Raw genomic sequence first — 19,185 nt, 5'->3', positions numbered from 1 at the left:
GAAGAACCCACTTCACTTGCCTCTCTCCAGTGTGGTCTGAACTCCAAGGCTGCACACTGCAGCAGACTGTCCCTCAAAGGGGCTTAGCATGATAACCATTTAACATACCACAGGTTGGGACTTCTGGAGGAGAAAAGACCTTTGAGATACAGCTTAGTCAAACTGAGGTTGGTTCTATGTATTAACCATGCCTACGTTCTGAAAAAAAGGGAACTGCAATACATAAGCCATACAGGACGTTGTAATCAGATTGGTTTCAACTAGAATTTGTTTTGTATTCATCATATGGTCTTTTGAATCATAGGACAAAGCAAATCATTCCAAACTGTATCACGTGTTTGTTTTTGTTGTTACAGATCACCAATTACTTTTGCCTGAATAGAGCAACTAGGAGAAAAATTTTAGCAGAGTCCATCAGGCTGCACGATTCCCATTAATGTTGATGGGAGTTAGGTGACTAAATCCCCATGCACAGCATGGAAAATTTACCCTTCGGGGTGAATTCTCTTCTTGATACACAGGCCTGATAATTCTGTGAGCCCTAATAAGTCTCCTTTATGTATACGGGTATGTGTTCGTGGTGTTTGGCCAAAGAAATAATCATGTAAGAGCTAGATTTTGATTTTTGTGCAGTTATTCGAGGTTAGTATTAAAATAACAAAGATTTAATGACCAGAAATGAAACACGTGGACAAAAATATTTATCTTGAATAGGTGTATGGATTTTTTTATTTTTTTTTAATAGAAATGGATAAGTCTGCTTTAGCTCCACACTCAAGCTCTATCATCTAGGAATTAATTCATCAGTCAGTGCTGGCTTCTCCCTTCAATTCCTTGATCTACGTGATAATTTTAGGGCATTATTGAATTCACTAAAAGGATTGAGACCTATACATTTATGGTAATTCTTCAGGTAGAATTAGGTAGATGACCTTTGAATTTCATAAGATGTCTAGTGGTGAAGCAAATGAACAAAGTGTATTTGAGAATGAGCTACTGATAGTTAGGGGAAAAAATGAAACTATATAGAGTGATATTTCTTCTTATCTTTGGAAACAGCAACCTTTCTAGGCATAACACCAAGACACCATTCTTGAAAATGTGGAGGTGGCCATTACTTTCTGTAGGCTAGTGTCAACATTGAGTATACTGGAAGAATACCAACATCTTTCTCTTCCAGAGGAGCACAGTGTACTTCCCTTAGCCATGGCATCAGTTTACCAGATGGAAGACAGGGAATTTGTCTGCAGGCTTTGTCTACGTATTCACCAAACTCAGTTATGACTTCCCTGGAGTAATTCAGTAATACAAAGAAAATTTAGCATCTCTGAGATACAAAATATATTCAAAGTCTTGTAAATGTTTAAGCAAAACTCGTAAGCTGGCACCTCCAAAGTGCTAGTTCTGTCTACTAGTTATTTTTCCTTAATCCCTTCAAAATGGAGAAAAAGCATATCCCTGTCCATCCTATGTTTAGGAAATTTCTGCAGATCACTCGGAGTCCTAACTCTGCTCCCATTGAAACTGGCAACAGGATGCAAAGGATTACTTATCTTTCATAATCCTTTGAAACAAAGTTTTAACTTTAGTTCAGGTTCTGTAGGTCATCTTTAGCCTTTCTGAATTTATGTGTGATTGTTTCTACCCCTCTCTTGCCTTAATTATCTCCCATTATCCTCACTCATTTCTAAGTTGTAATACCCCGATGCCTGTCTTAAAAACCTTTGTTGTTTCTGCTCTTTTATCAACCCTCATATTCCATATTTCATATTTCATTTTACAGGCTTTGAATAGTCCTTCTTTGCTTGTCTCTTAATGTTTACACGTATTCAGCTGCCACTGAACCCTGTTAGGTAATCAAGACAAATACTGCACCCTTTCATTGTCCACACTCTGGATAGCGGGATGTAGGAAATTTCATATGATATTCTTTGTTATGTAGGTGTACTTTCAGGCTTTTGCAGGACAGGTCAATAGGCTGCAGTGCCCTGTACCTCTGGCAAGCCTACTTGCTTGTCACAGGTCTCTGTGGGTTCACTGGATAAAGTTTACTCTCTACCTCCAGTGGCACCACTCGGCTTTCACAGGTCAGTGCATGGCAACTGCTTCACTGACCAGTGCTTGACCTGCTCACCTCTCTCTGGCCTCTGTGTACTCACCGCTGTACCTTCACACCAGTCTTCTGCAGCAGGGCTCACCTATCCATACTGTCCGTCAGTTATGATCAGTCACAGGCCTATATGAAGTCATAATATCCAAGACATCCGCTCTTCTGTGAAAGTCTGGGGACTGCTATGTACGTGAGGACTTCATACTCCACGACTGCTTATTTGCCAAAGGCTTCCATGCAAAGTTTTGTTCCTCCCTTATTCTCTCCTGTTTTAAAGTAATGCCGTCCTTAAGAAACTGCTCACCCAAAGCTGGCAAAGTTCGGCTCCAGTTGGGCACTGACGTTTGCTCATTAGAGGACTTGTTTTACTTTTAAGCTGATCTGTTGCAGGAGGCATTTAAGAGCACCATGGTAACGATGTAAGTCACAGCTGGCACCACAAGGGATCTCAGTTTGTTTTTCACCTGTGAGCCACGGTTCACAAGTGACTCTCCTGGAAAGTATTTGTCGGTTTAGGGGCGTTGTGTCACATCTGGCCGCCAGCTGGTAAGTCTCTTCACAGGAAAGTCAGCATGAAGAATGTTTTTAAATGCTCCAAGATCCAGCTGTAAATTGTTATTAATTTCCAGATCTTCATAATGCTCTACTAGCATTATCAGACTCGCTCCCTGTCAGGACAAACCCCACATATCAGGAGACCTGCTGGATTATGTTATTAAAGACAGATCATCTTAGTATTAAAAAGTAGTTGTACTTTATAATATAGTGATTTGTAACCCTCCCGATATGAGTATAGCTATTCTGTAGCAATATGCTGTGCTCCTTGTAATTAATTCTCAATTTCCATTATTTCATAAAAGATGTAAATGTAATTATAATGTAAAACCAATTTTGTTAATGTTTTAGAATTTTAAGTACCACAAAAGACTAATAGGTAGCTCTAAAATGTATTCTTTCACTTGTATACGTGTCAGTGGTAATTATCAAAGAAAATAATTGTCATATAATTACGGAGCACTCCAGTGCGATTAAAATCACAATAATCAGTGTAGCAAGCTGTAAGCCAAATCCAGGAAGTGAGGCACTGGACCTCTTCCTGCTACCTGGACCCTTGAAAACAGATGGGAAGGTGGAAGAAATGCAAGAGTGGGAAGGTTGTTTCCTTAGTACAAATCTAAGTGTTCTTTCAAGTTGGAACAGGACAGGGTAAATTAATATTGCCCAACACTCTCTGTATCTGAGGTAAGTGCCCGTATTAGCATATGGGCTTATATAAATGGGTGGGTACCTTTGAGGAACAAAGCTCCTCCTGGCTCTCAGCTGCCTGCTCAGCCCCATCACTTCCTATGGAGGAATGGCAGGGGCTTGAGGAGTTGCTGTTACCTCCTGCACGTGAGCTGCTCCCGCAGCTTCCCTTCTTTTGGTTCCCTAAAGTAGCAGTACTTGTCTCTGGCAGTCACTCCTACCAAGTGAATGGCTCATGCGGACATAAAAACTGATTGCTAGGCTGAAAATATGGCAAGATTCATACCCATGTCTTTCTCCATGTCAATGCCGAAACTGTCAAATGTCAGACTTTTAGAACTTAAAATTAATACTACTGCCATGTAGTTAAATAGATGAGGATAGAGACAGGAATAAAACATAACTAGCCAAAAGCTGTAATGGGTCTGAAGGTATTTGTGGGGACAGGACCTCCTGTGCCTGTCTTTCCTGGCATACTGTCTGAGCTCCTTACAGTTCTGGTTTCCAGTTTTCATGTCCTGTAGTGTTGAAATGTGTTCTTCAAAACAACAGTAAAGTGAAGGCTGGAAAATGAAGTGATGCTAACTCTTTTCACTGACAAATGGGTTTTCAAACTTATGGAAGCATTCCTATGAAGGGGAATAAGAATGAAAAAGGGGAAGTTGGTTTCTTAGCGGCACGTCTGTATTAATCTTTACAGTTAATGCTCAGAACTGAAAACCCTCTGTGCAGGTGTGCTTTCCAAGGCTTCTGTTCTTCACATGATATTCTTTTACCTGCACACACCCTCTGAACTCCTTCAGCTTTTCTTCTGCTCAACGAATTTTTATCTTTATTCTGCCAATTCCCTGCAACAGCAACGGCTGTGTTTATTATGGACTGCTTTTTATAAATTATAAAACATCAGTTGTTAATCATAAAATAAATACCAATTAAATTATTTATAATTTTATAGTTACTAAATATTGCTTACCAATCTGTTTTGTTCAGCTCATGGCAAAAGGTTCACTACTTCCATAAATTTAAAATTACTTTTCTCTAAAAAGCTGGGTTTAGCAAATATGTTATGGTTAGACTGTGATGCATGCCTGTTAACGACAGGCAGGAAAAATGTACTGGAGTGAGATTTTAATGGAAAATACATTTATGATTGATCAGAAGTATTTGTAGATTCATGACAATTCAATTATTAATTTGAGGGAGAAAACCCCAAAGTTTTGGAAAAGCACACTGTTTGCTTTATTCTTTTTTATAGACTGCACTTCTGATCTGTTTCAGAATGTTGTTTCAGGAGGAGATTTGCCTAAATGCTATTCAAAAACAAAGATTTAAAAAAACTAAAAGACAAAACCTCCCAAAAGTAAAAAAAAAATTAGTCATTAACTTTGAGTCAAACAAAAGTTTTTCTTCTTGCTGTTCTTTTCATTTTTTCAAACATCCTGAAGGCACGGGGCAGGCTGATCTGAGTTACGGATTCTGTGAATCTACCCTCTTCTTTCCTGCCCTGAGCAATGTGTCCGGCGCATTCCTCTGTCCTGCAGCGCTGCCAGGAGTTGATCACTCGATGTGTGGATCCAGTTGAAAGTTAATTGCTGTTTAAAACTAGGATTTAGTTTTCAGGCAACCGATCTGGCTAAAGAAACTCACTACCCAATTATATAAATGTGACTACTGGCCCAAGGGGGTGGAGGGGTGGGTGTGGAGCCAGGGCAGGGAGGAATTTGGGACCACAACCTCTGTAATTTACACCGGCCTGAATTTATGCGAAATGGCAACCTACCATTTAGCAACCTACCTGTGAGCCTGCAAGGTGAGGTGCTCAGGTGGATCAGAGAGAGAGGACCAGTGGTATTTCAGGCAGTTAAATTCCCCGGTGTGCTGCCTTAGAGAATAACAAAGCATGAGCCGGGATGCTCCTGCTCAGGACTCACTCTCAGTGCTACTCTCTGTATTCTCATCCTACTCTGTCGGAAGCCTAAAAGCTGCTTATTCCTTTGCTGGGGGCAGGGGGAGAAGGTTTGAATGCCGAGGCAGTGTTCCTAGACGGTCAAAGTTCAAGCAGGGGTTTCTAATTTGGAGATATAGATATAGATATATATAAAAACTGTGTGTATGTATACTGTGCGTGTGTATATATATCTCTATACTAATGTGTGGACTTAAGGTGAATTAAGGTACTTCTTAGACTTTTGGAGTTATATAAACTTACGTATGCGTGTTTGTGCTTTCAGTCAAAAGGAAGCATTGCAATTACTTGCATTTTTTTTTGTAAACCATCTCTATAAATATTTGAAAAGAGCTAACACATGTTGCAAATATTTAGCTAATGGTCTTTGTTGAAATGAAATTCAAGAAAGCTCTAAAATCATAATATCCTACTAGTATTAAGAGGTCATTTTGTGTATGTGTGAATGTTCCCGTTGAAGCCTGTTTCAGCCGAAACATCTGTTCAGTTATCTGTGATTGATGCGTGAATTTTTTGGCAAAAGCCCCACTCAATATTTTGAATAGTGAATGCTAAATTTAAAATTATATTCTTAATGTTTTAACATCATGTGCAAAAGTTGTATAACCAGATCTGGATCTATGTGGTTACTGCTATTTATACTACTGTTGGGGTGTATGACAGATGAGAATCCAATGTGTTCTGAACAAACGCAGAAGAAAAAGATGGGTCCTGTATTACCAAGATTATCACTTGAGTGTAAGGAAATAGAACAGAGTAGCCAAGATAAATCGCAGTGGGAGTACAAAGAATCAGTGAAATGTGCTGTGCTCTCAAACTTGTGTAAATGAGATCTCAGTCTGACCAAAGGAGTTCATGGTTAAAGATATTACAATACATTTAAATTATCCTTGACCACAAATGCAATATTTGTGCAATATAAATGCAAGTAAGGCTATTTTGTAATGGAAGGCAAGTCCACAATTTTCTGTATTGTTTCTTTAGTATGCCAAAATATGCATTTAATTTCTTGCCATGCCTTAGTCTGCTCATTTTTTATTGTTTGCAAATTACTGCTTAAATCTGCTTTTGTTTGTTTGTTTGTTTGTTTGTGTGTTTTTCTTGCTCTCGGTTTTGCAGAATAACTCTTGAGTCTCGCATCTCACAATACTGTCCCTACTGATTGCCCAGAACAAAAAGCTGAACTGTGGTCAGGACTAAGCAGATTTAGTGATGCCCCCCGCAAATGGACCATAGTTTTGCTTGAGACAGCTGTGTTTACTGAACACTGCCAAAACAAGTAAAAAGAAAAAAAAGGCAAAACAAAAAAATCCCCGCTTTTTTCTTTTGTTCTCAATCCTGATAAATCCTTTCTGGTAGAGTTAATGACATCACTTGACGTGTGGTCACCTCTGAGCTGTTCATATATGTTAAGACTTATCCAGTGATGCCAGGCATATGAGGACAGTGAATGCTGTAGCGTTCTCTCTTACGAGCCCATGTGCTGAAATTCTTTCTCAAGTAAGCAGTCACTGAAGTCCTTAGGAGCACACCCTACTGAGGCACTCAAAACTTAGCATAATAGAGTTTTTGCTACAGGAAGGACTTCCTGTAGCAGTGTATGCGCAGTTCGTGAATGCTCTTCAAGTACCCACTTAAGATGCACGTTTAAGTGTGCAAATCTATCCGGGCTTTAAAAATGATGGCTAGATTCTGCAGAACTTAATAACACCAGTATAAAAAGATTTCTTTTTTTCCCTCACTGATTTCAGAAAACTTTGACTTAGTGCTCACGGATAGCTATCGTGATGTATAGAAGGAAATACACTGGAGAGTAAGCGCATTACGGGACGCGTCTGAGGACTGCAGTGCCTAACCTACAGGAAAGATTTGGCTTGAGCATCCTTAGCCTCTGAGCAACTGTCCGACCTCACACACAGAGCTCTCCAGGTAGTAGCTGGCTTTTGCTATGCAGGATTTGGGTATTCCGTTGCTGAAAATATCTTCCCATTATTAAGTCACAGCCTCGCATAGTGTGTATGTGGCTTTGTTACACAGCCTCGCTTTTATGAACTTTCAGTGTTTATCAGAAAATAATAGTACTTGCTAATACTACTCAGCGTGGCAGAAATATGGGAAAAATATGGCAGAAACATGCCAAAGCAAAGCTACAAACGTGTTCAATGTGATGCAATACATATATTTTTTTTCAAAAAAAGCTGTCTAGACAGAGGTACTATGCGATTTTCTTTGGGTGTGCTGAAGTTAAGCAAGCAAAAAGATTTATGAAAATGACAAAATGAGGAGTACTTATAATGAGGCATAAAATGGATTTTAAAATGTGGATGAAGGTGCTTACTGTTATTAGTGCATAACACTACATTTATTACAAAAATCTGGTAGTGATTTCCTGTAAATTTCGATTTGTGAAATACCACCAGATTTGGAATAACAAATCTTACATTTTTGCTTTGATAATTCATTTCCCTCAAGGCACAAATAACTTTGGTGTTGTATCAGGTTAATATTCATATTCTACTTTCTATCTGCTAAGTTTCTTTTTCATAGTTGAAAGTTAATGGTCCACCTGACCCTTACATCTCTACAAGTGCTTTGTTCAGCTTTCTACATAAATCTTCATAGTACAATGGCAATCCAAAAATAAAATCTTACTAAAATGTGTTTTTGTTGAATGCTGCTGTGAAATGTGTTGGAGAACCTACAACTTTATCATGTGTCAAGCTTTAACAAACATTGTTATAGTAATGACATTTGCTGACAGTTTATTCTGAGAATTAGAACAGAAATTAAATCTCACATTTCAGTTACAATGATTTGGCAACTGATTTTTTTTTATTTTTTTTTTTTTACCTGACAGATGGCTGGTCAAATAAACAATATAGCTGATAGCTAATCTCTTTTTAATTTTTGTGTTACAGAGGAGCAAATTGGCACTTGTAAATCCTGACTGGCTGCTGCTGCTATTTTTTTTTTCTTTTTTTTTTTTCTGAAGAGTGACTCCAGATTTATGGTGATGATAGAAATGAGAGCTAAATCTGTCCAACATAGGTTATGGCATGTGCAAAGCAGTACTGCTAGGATGGATGAATGCAGCATAATGTTATGATTTAATGCCTTGTGGTTAAGTATGTGTTGTAATAGGTGCGCTACTGATATGTACTGAGTGATTGTCTTTTGGACCATAATTTCTGGGGAGCTGAGACACCCAGTATAGATGGGAGAGATACATGATGTGATAGAGTGTATTAAGGGCTGATTTTCAAAACTGTTGATAATTTAGCATGTTCCACAGACATCACTAGAAAGTGCTGGTTAATTAACATATATGAAAATCTAATGTTGGCCATCTACTAGCTGCTGTCAGTAGTGATCATCACGCCCCTGTGTGACAATATTATTTCCAGCCTAGGTACCGCAGTAGCTGAAAGAGCTGGGTCTCTTAGAGCTCCAGAAATGGTATAATACTGCACTTTCCATCTATGAATGAGGTGTTTCTTGGACACTGATTCCCAGCCTGTTTGCCAAGCTTCTCATGTTAGGCTCAGCTGCAGTATTTCAAGCAATTATTTCTCTTTGCTTGATGATTTGCTCAGATTGCAGGGCTGCTGCTGTTGTTGCTGCCTTCTAATCATCTGGAGAGCCTGCAAGCATCCAGCAGAGCTTATCAGCTTGGCCTCCGCACTTCATCTGAAGCATGCTTGTGCCTCACTGCCTAGGAACTGCTTCTCTAGGAAGTCCTTGGATGCAAGGAACTAGTCCCAGAGTTATTGTGGCTCTATTATACCCCTGCTGATGCTGGCCAGTTGGAAATGCAGTCTGGTTCCTTGCATTATATGTGTTTAGTAGAAGAAAAAAAGACATTCCTGCCTGAATTTGGTTGTCTCACTTACCGAAGTAGTACAAGAAATGCCATTGTACTCTTTTACAATCTGTCTTTGCTCTTCCCCACACCTGACTAAAGCGAATAGCACCAGGATTGTAAGTACAACCTAACAATAATAAAAACATATCATGTTGCAACTAACCACAGTCAAGTACTGTAGTCTGGAGGTGGGATGAACTCCCTTAAAGAACACATGCTTTGAAGAAGTTTAAACTGTAACATTGTCAAGATAAGCAGGGTTATCTTTTGTACTCAGTGTTGTGATTTTTTAGTGCCAAAATGTAGGAAAGGCAGATATAGTGACCTTTTCCAGTGCCCACTTTGCCCATCTAAAGTTAAATTCCACCTAATAGACAATAGGTCGCTAGTCTTTGTAGCCTTCAAATCAGTTTTTGAGCATTGATGTATCTTGACTCATCCAGTCTGAGATCTTTTGGTTGAAAAGAGAAATGAATTTCTGAAGCAGGCGTGGAATATGCCATACTTCAGTCCTGCTCCTGCTTATTCCTGTTGACAGCTACCAAGAATAGTACAATTTCCCTTGTAATATGCAAGAAGTGTTTTGTGTTTTTTTTTCTCAAATACCCAGAGTATTGGGCCACATAACAAATCAGCATCATTAGCTTTCCTTTGGTTAATTGGTGAAGATGAAAGTATTTCTGAGCCTTAAACCTCAATAATAAAATAAATTTTAATTATTTTCCTTGTGTTAAGTCTTGTCTGGATTTGTTCTTCCTTTAGTCACTGTTTGCAGAATCCAGATTAACTTTGATCTTTTCGCCTTGCCGATAAACCTGCATGAGTCCAGACTCGAGAGTGTTCCATTTTCAGGTCATAACCCTCAATCAGACCCATCTAAATAGCTCTGTTAACTTGGTGTAGCTGTGCCAAATTACATCATCTGACAGCCTAGCCTGATAGTCTCATTAAAAATCAGAAGTAAAGCAATTGTATCATAATCTGTGTTACTTATTATAAACTAATCACCAAATTGTAGCATGATCTGAAGATATGTGAGATTGCGAACTAATGACAGCTCTTGGGTCCCCATTATTCTCTAGACTTGAGGTGCTGCAGAGTGCGATATGGTGGGGAACCCCGGCATGATGTGAGCACCTACTGAGACACCTTCATCATCCCTGTTCCGCTCCACCACTGAACAGAGAGCTGTTAACAGCCCCTTTTTTGCGTGGCATGCACGTGACTTTCATGACAATAGTGAATCGTAGCAGCCTACAGTCTGTCCAAGGGTGAGGCAGTTAGATTGCTTACTGTGTATTTTTTGGCTATGCAGTTCATACAAGAAGAGCTGATAGTAGGAAGTAGGAGGTCCGATACTAAAATCTCTCCTATTAGATCTGGTATATTACCATAAAATCATCCTATCATTTGAGACAGTCCATCAACATAGTACTGTGTATTTAACAGTTGCAATGGTAAAATATTTAGGAAAGAATAGGAACAGTACAAACTTTTATGACACTTTTACTATATCTACTGATGACAGCTACTTTCAGGTCAGGTAATTTCCCCCACTTGATGTAGTTCGTCTATCTAGGAACTTTCCATGGATCTCTCTTCCAAAGTCTAGTATAGTTTCTTCTTGAAACATCATAGATTTTTTTGCACCCACATAGTCTTTTGGCAAGACAGAAGTACTACTACCCACTGCATTGATATCTGTGACCTTTTCTTTATTTTGAGTCTGGCTTCCAACAGCTTAGTCTGGCTTTGTCTGAGGGCCTTCAGTTCTTGCCCCAAAAGAGACAGTAGGCAGTCCATTCACACTCTCTCTCCTTATCACACATGTTTTTATACACTTCTACAACGTCTTCCTTAAGATTGCTCTTTCCCAGAACGGAGGCTCTCAGTCTACTCAGTGATTCCTATATAGCTTGTCATAGCAAGGCTTTTATGGTGATCTGAACCTCTGAATTCATTTGCAGCCTAATTTATCTCTTTGGAGGTGAGGAGACAAGGAGACATTTAGTTCAAGATGTGGATACAGCATGGATTGCTATGTTTAAATAATATTTTTTTCTAAGTCTCTATTCCTATCCTAATGGAATGTAATGGTTGAATTACTTCTTGGCTTTTGCAAAATACTGAGCTGATATTTTCAAGGAACTTTCTATTGCAACCCCAAGATGTCATTACTGACTGGTGTAGGTCAGTTCAGAGCCCAGCATGTTATATGCGAAACTGGTTTTAACCTATGCATATTGCTTTATTTTTATTTACATTTAACGCCATTTGCCATTGTTCAGTCTCTTACTCTTATAAAGCTCTTGTACGATTTTTCACAGTCTTCTGTTATTGTTGCTATCCTGAAAAACTTCATCAGCACAGTTTGTCTTCTCATTGCTTATCTCTTTTTCCAGGCCACTTATGATGATGTTGTACAGTGCTGACTCTGCAAAACCCCTTAGATGACTTTTTTTTCAGTGGTGCAGGATCTTCTCCTACCCCCTGTTTCCTGTTGGTTAACCAATTATTTATCCACCCCAGGACCTGTTGCCTTATCCTAAATGTGTCACATGATGTTACTGTGCGACTGCCAGTGCTTCTTCCCCATCTCTCCCTGCTTATAGTGAAGCTTTAACTGTCCAGGGAGGTTTTGAATTCCCCACCAGAAAACCAGCCAACCAGAACAGTTTGAGAGTCTTCATCTTCATCCCCTTCCAATCAAGCCTCTGCAAATACAGCCAACCTTCCTCTTAACTGCTACTGATCTTTGGGGAGAGACCTCAAAGGGAGACACCAACCTGAAAAGGCCTGTAGCATATGATTAGGATACCTAGTAAACGTATACATTTGTACCATCTGTTAACACTTTTAAATTAAAGAAAAGTAAACCCTTCAATTTTTTTTTCCAAGATTGAATTGAAATTGAAAATCTTTCAACAAAAAATTAAATCATCCCTTTATTTGCTTGTTTGTTAATACGCCCGATCAAGTATTGGCTGATGAAGCACTATTTAAGGTGCCATTCCTCTGTTTTTCACTTTGGTATCCTACCACTCCTTTTTTTTCCATCCAAATATTTTTTCTTTAGATTGAGTCTGCCGGAGTGAGGGTTCAGTCTCAATTCCATTAATCCCCCTACTGGTAACATGCCTGTTATCTGGTCTAAAGATTGACTTCCATGATCTTGCTGCTTCATCTGGAAAATGGTTTAGGGTATAAATCTCTGTGCAGATTACCGCGTCTCATTCCCTCAAGAGGAATTACATTTTGCCCTTTTTAATGTTAACTCTTTGGCCTCAAGAAATTTGTTGATTTTATTATTGATAATCAAGTCTGATATGATGTATTTTACAGAATATTGGCTTATTTGCTAGCTAATTTGGCACTGAATGTATCCAGGACAGCTGATTACGTGTTTTTCCATTCCCACTGCCAAAATACAGGAGGTGGTAGGGTAGACACACTCCTCCCTTCCTCTTTGAGGAAGTCTGATTTGGGTGGGTTTTTTTCCCTTTTGCATTTTATTATTATTTCTGGTATTCTTCAGTCTCAGAAGATCTATTGAAATTGTGATATGCTTTTGTAGCAAGAAATGCGTGTCATTGACATAGGAGAAATTTGCTGATAAAGTTACTGTAAACAAACAGGGGAGATTTTGCTTTATATTTCAAAGTTACATTTTTCAGGCTGTTGTAATTAAAGCCCATAGGTAAATATTTGGAAAATAATCAGGAAAATGCATTAATTTTGAAATCCAAAATATGCATTGGGAAAAAATTAAAAATTAATAACAATCCTGACATGCTTGTTACTCACCTCCATATAGGTTCTGCCTTGAGTGCTGCAGTAATGCAGAGGTCTGTGCCTTTTTTGTATTTGGCAGACTTAACAATCTATTCTACATTTGTGCTTGAGTTTCTAACAGCTCATTTTCATTCTGTTGTGTGCCATTAAATATTTCCATCTTCTTCAGGGGAAGCACGCCTGTGTTTTCAGGCTTCCTGTATCATCTTCTATTCAGAGACAGTTTCTGTCTGTAGATGAGTGGGAAGATTTTGTTTGGAAAGGTAGCAATGCCATGAAGAAACATTGCAAAGGATGTGCAAAGTCAACTGTTTCATTCCACAATGCTTTATCTAAGGAATTAAGGTCATATAGTTTCTTTTAAAGTGTTTTGGTCAGAACTTTCATTCCAAGGTGTTCTGTTCTTTGCTTATACACATTAGTATATTCTTTAACTGTTTATGTTCAGAGGTGGGAGTTAAGAGAGTAAAATAAACAGGACATTAACACTGTCACTGTTGGTATAAATGAAGAAAGAGAAAGGAAAACTGTCAAAATGTGTAAATTATTGCAGCTTTTCTTAAGGTCTGAAATTTGGACTTGAGCATGTTTGCTTTGTCTTTGTTGAGCCACTGAAAATAAACCTAACTGTGAACTGGATGGAGTTTACCTTTGCCATCAGTGAATAAGCCTGTGCTTTGCATCTTTACACTTGTGCTACGTGTGACTGGTTTTCTCTCAGGAGTGGGACAACTTTTTGGAGCTCTCGAGGATTGCTGCTAATTATCTGTAACACTGTTGCAAGAGAATCTGCAGTCATTAATGAAGATCCCATTATGCTAGGCACTATACAGCCATAGAGTAAGGTAGATCCGTACATCAGAGAAATAATGAAAATAGAAAAGGGGAAGTTTGGCAAAAAGTAAAAGGACTACAGTTTTTGAAGGTAAAATGTGAAAATTATAAGATGCGTAGTATGGCTACTGTCTATAGCCATACACTCTTACTGTATTATTTGAGCACCTCTTTATCTGTAACATATTTATCTTTACAAATGTCTTTTCATAGAGGGAAGTTCCATTATCTTCATTTAATCAGTGACAAAGAATTAAATTACTTGCCTACAATTACATACGTAACATGAGTAGGGAATTGTTCTGGACAGACATTTCCATATCAAGACGTTCCGGGTCTTGATGTCTCACCTGAACTAGTGCACTTTCTTTCCTTTATATAATGTAACTGACACATACTTTGAAGAATCAGTTTATCTATGATTTTAGATAAACTGATTTTGTATCTTGGATACAAAACGTTAAGATCGGCAAAACACCAATGCTTGTATAAATAGAGATTCAATACATTTGGCACAAAACATAGACGCTTTCACAGTTGCTGTCTGAATCTGGCAATGCTGTGTCATTCCATCACGTGCTACCTGTGCAGGGGGCCAACAGCTCAGTATTTGGCTTGGCTTTTGTAAAACGTATCTGACCAGAGTTCTGTGCTAGTAACATGAAATTGCATTTTACCTGCACTTTCATTGTTATTTGCCTCAATTTCCAGGGCTGGTATCAGGAGACTAGATGTTAATTTTGAACAATTGCATTTGCAGACGTGACTGACTCATTTGGTGATGGAATAAATAGGAAGATGATTACTTTTACTGAGCTACTGGGACCTGTCTTTCCTCCCTACAAACTGCCTCGTTGCTTTCCTAGTGTGGCTGGTATTACCAATGTCAGCAAGAGATGTCTGATTATATTAACTGAAGTCATTAGAAACTTTCTGTCTGTATGTGTCTGGTATTTTTCTATCTATTTAATAATCACAGAAGGATAAAATGTTTAAGGCCAAGATAGTTTGTCTTTTTAAGAAGGAAGTTTACATGCTTCAGGTTCTATAACTCATGCCTTTCCATTTCCTATGTATATTTTTTTTAAATCATAAAACAGATTAGCAGTTCCCTTGGTCTCCCTTAGACAGTAGTTAATCACTTCTGTGCAGATTCTTTCTATCTGTCAGTGTTTTCTTTCTTCCTACTAAGATACACAGCAGAAATCTATTTCTTTGGACAAGTATTTTAAAATAACTGATTTCCTTTAATTGTACATTATATACAACTATATTTCTTTAATATAGGATGAGGGATGAGTGATGAAGAAATAATGAGAAAGACTTACTAAAATATAGCATTTAGCAGTGAATTTTGTATTTAGAGGATTGATAGGAGCAATATACTAACCACAAAAAAGTCTGTGGCTCTACCAGAGGATAAGTATTGGTTTTGCCCTTTTTGTTGTCTTGACTGTGACTGACAAATATGATGCCTTTAGCATCAATTTGCTCTAGCTCATATTAGAGATGTCTAAATAAACTGTTGAGAAAACTTCATCTTGAGGTGACAGGACGCATGACAAATGGGTTGTCTGAATGAGGTAAGGTGGGAGTAAAATTGCCCAGAGAAAATAATGTCACTCTGAAAAATCTTTGAGATGGACAAAGATTTTTGACCACCTTTTACATGCCATGCTTTTATGGAGCAACAGAACTTCTTCACAAACTCCTGTTGCAATAGAGAATGCTTCACAGAGCATCTCCTCAGTATGTGGCCTGTCCCTACAAGATCTGGAATTGAGAAACTGTGAACTGGAATAGATTAATAAAAGCATGGTAATTGTGTTATAGCGGTTCAAAAATATTCCATGTTATGGTTGTAATTGTCAAATTGAAATATGGATGTGCCGCTAACTTTAGAATGACAAACTTCTCAAAGTTGATATCTGACTTCTGTGGAAACCTAAGTTCAACGACAAATCTCATTTTTTGGGGAGAGAGAGCTTTTCTACTTAGTCTAGCTATTATGCTTGTCTAGCCATGTTTCAGAACCTTCATCTTTTAACCAAAAAGAATAATCACTTTTTCAGTTTTCACTAGTCAAATTGTAATTGATAGGAGTACATTCTTTATATACATCTATATAAGAGCTTTTGTAGTTATAATACTTATTTTTCTGCTATGGCCTTGATGATGATAAGTTTGCAATAAATCTTAGACTTGCAGTTGAAACTTACTAATGTATTTTACTGTTATGGTGTGAAAGATAGAAAAAGTCTCTTTGGAGAAACTGGAATTTTATTCAGCCTATACATTTCCGCTATAAGACAGAAAAAAATGCAATATAGGCTGCTGTTAAAGTCCTGTTTTAAACTGCTATGAATACATGATAGACTAAAAGAAATATCTGATATATTTTTCTTCATGTGCTGATTGAAAAGCAAACCAGACCTTCCAGATTTTCTTCCATTTGACTTTAATGCTGAATTTTCCTACTGAAATGGGAAGGCCCAATTCAGTTTTACAAACTAGAAAAGAAGCCAAGATATAAATACATCTTGAATAATTCATAACCAACTTATTGAAAAACTTCCACTCTTGAAACTTATTGGAGGAACTCTGTAATATGGAATACAGATTTGATGAAGAAAGGATCATGAAAGCAACAAATCTGTTTGTCATCTGCATCGCAATGCTTAGTCATTTGAGTAATATAATGAGGGGGTGCAATGATATAGACATAGAACAAGAATAAAGTCCTGTGGGACATCAGCTGTAAGTGAAAAAGGACTTGATTAAGGATGGCTGTATTAAATAACAAGTGAATGGTCAGACAAAAATAACATTAGCCAGCACAACATGTTAGCTTTAGTGATACATCTAGAGTACAATGAATAAGCAATAGTGACTGTGAGTATTCAAAATAGAAGACTGACAGCATTTTGTTACAGCAAATATTATTCATGAACACATGCACCTTGATCATTTCAGGTGATTAACCAAATGACACCACTTTTTGGATGTCTCTGGCAGACAGTTATAAATCCACTCTGGCAATGAGAAAAACAAGTTCTAACTTTTGGTAGAATGTTTGCAATACAATAAGCACTCTGGGAATAAGTTAACTTGAACGGATCTTCGCCAGTTCTCATAATGACAAAAAGGGCATGCAATCAGGCAACTGGAACTACTGCAGATGAAGGCTTGAAAAGTGGAGAAAGGAGCCTTACCAGAGCAGTAGCTAGCATAGGTTTTTATTTTGGTGTCTCAGTAGAAAACTAGGTGTATGGTTTATCCCTTGAGATATGAGATTGATGATTTAAAATTTATTTTAAATTTCTTTGATTAATTTTGATGTTAGGAAAGTATAGGAAGAAGTGGGAAACGTGGTTCTAGTAATCCCAAGATAAATATTCAGCAGTCTTTTGTTTTGCATATTTTGTTTACCATGCACCAGGAATCACCTAGTCCTGTTTTCCCGACTTTATTTACTTTGCCGTAGTCTTTGTTAAAATGATCTCAGTTTCCTATTGTGGGGTGATTTTTAAGGTTTTTAAAGACTTTTAAGGCTCTGATTCCTCAGCATCTGTTATCATTTCGCGAACAGTACAACTTTCCAACATATTTTTGTTCAAGCATACAAAGGTCATATTCTTCATCTGGTCTTCTCTCTCAAATTATCTGAGTGATTTTATTTGCAATCTGTGTAGTCATATGAGCCTGAGCTGGAAACAACCAATTAGATCAGACTGTCCCTTCTCTTGCCAATGTGGAATATAGTCCCCCAGATAGAGGACACAAACCTGATTTTAGCTAAAGCTGAGAAGAAGCCTCCTGATCTTCACCCACTGAAATTTAAACTCTCATCTGTTATTAATACATTTTAGCAAATGATTACCAGAACATCTGCTCATGCTCAGTAAATTTTTACTTCCTTCTCTTAAAGCTGGCTTCCCCAGAGGTCTGATGAGAGAGAGATTCTGCAGCCCATTCTGCTCTTTAAAATAACATCGGTCCACTGAAGAAATGGCAGCTGAAAGTGATGTAGGGATCGTTATAGTTCATATTGCAGCTATATGGGAAATAAGAGCAAAATGATTGCAATAAGAATAGTAGGATTTCCAAATAACTCTTTTTTTTTTTTTTTTGAAATCAGGAAGCATTATGAAACATTCAGCAAATGCCATTTTTTTGTGTTTACATGAAGTTGTAAGCATTTATACACTTTGAAAAGATTAAATACTGGTTCTAAAATGCTGATACCACTGTGATATGAAACAGCTTTATTTGGAAATTGATATAAATTGTATGCAAAACCATAAAAAATAGCATTGTGGCTGAGAGGAGAGTTTTTTCTGAGGCAAAAGTGCTACAATAGTCTTTTAGATTCAGACATACGTTTAGACTGTTAATCATATTTCTGTTTAAAAGTTCTCTTAACTCAAAACTTTTGAGAAATAGAACTTTCCTGGAGTACATTTCCAACAGAAGATGCTAAGTTTCCATGGATACGATCTATGTTCCCAGCTTTGTTGAATTATGCTGCTTGTTGATTATAGTAACATTAAGCTATGTCCGTTAACATTCTCTCTCTAGACATGTGCAACTGTTTGTACATATAACAGGCAGCTACTTACAGGTGGGGCACCCGAGTTTTGCATTTATGTCCCACATGTAACCCTGCTATGCTTTTCATCAAGTTGGATACCCTGCGATTTTCAGGATATACGTGAGGGAGTGCAAGTAGAGGTTCATGCTTCCCTGAAGGGAGGGGACTGTCCTGATCCTTACACACATATGGGTGGGAAAATGAAAAGTGACAGTATGCCCTAGCACCAAAGCCCTGAAATGCTACACGAAGATCATTAATCTTAGCATTAATCAAGCCTTTAAAGTCTCCTTCTGTCCACTCCCATTCCCTTCCCAAAATATGTCCTCATATCCTCTTTCTAGTCTCCCTCCCAACTTTTAGTCCCTTCATTTCCACAATAAGCATCTATCTGGATAATTTACTGATATAATTTATTTGTGTGCATTGAGGAAAATTCTGTATCAACACGCCTACATTTCATTTTCATGCTTTTTCCAGAGGTGTTGCTTTCTGATCTTAGAGTGCCTTTGTGTAGCTCAGATGTGCTACTGGGGCAGCATCCTCTCAACAGCCCAGATCGCAGCAAACTGAGTGTACAGAAACCCTCTTGTGTAGTCATCTGCCTCTGCACAGCATAAACAGTTTTTACATAAATATTAGGCTCATGTCTCTCTTCAGAAGTTAAATTTGAACATTTTGTTTAGGGTTGGTACTCTGCAGATATTTAGAGCAGTAAATGTTGGGCCTGATCTGCTGTAAGCAACAACTAGTCTGATAAAGTGTCCAGGAAATAGTTGGGCAAA

At 37.9% G+C, this 19,185-nt stretch overlaps 1 protein-coding gene across 1 annotated transcript in view; it reads left to right on the top strand.

Moving 5' to 3' along the window:
• The window catches only part of ANO2 (anoctamin 2), a 184,287-nt gene that overhangs the window by 17,575 nt on the left and 147,527 nt on the right, over positions 1–19,185 (top strand). The window lies entirely within an intron of this gene.

The sequence above is a fragment of the Larus michahellis genome, chromosome 1 (genome assembly GCF_964199755.1).
Source record: "Larus michahellis chromosome 1, bLarMic1.1, whole genome shotgun sequence".
NCBI lineage: Eukaryota > Metazoa > Chordata > Aves > Charadriiformes > Laridae > Larus > Larus michahellis.
Note: the sequence above shows the minus strand (reverse complement) of the source record. Positions and strands in the feature narration are given on the sequence as shown.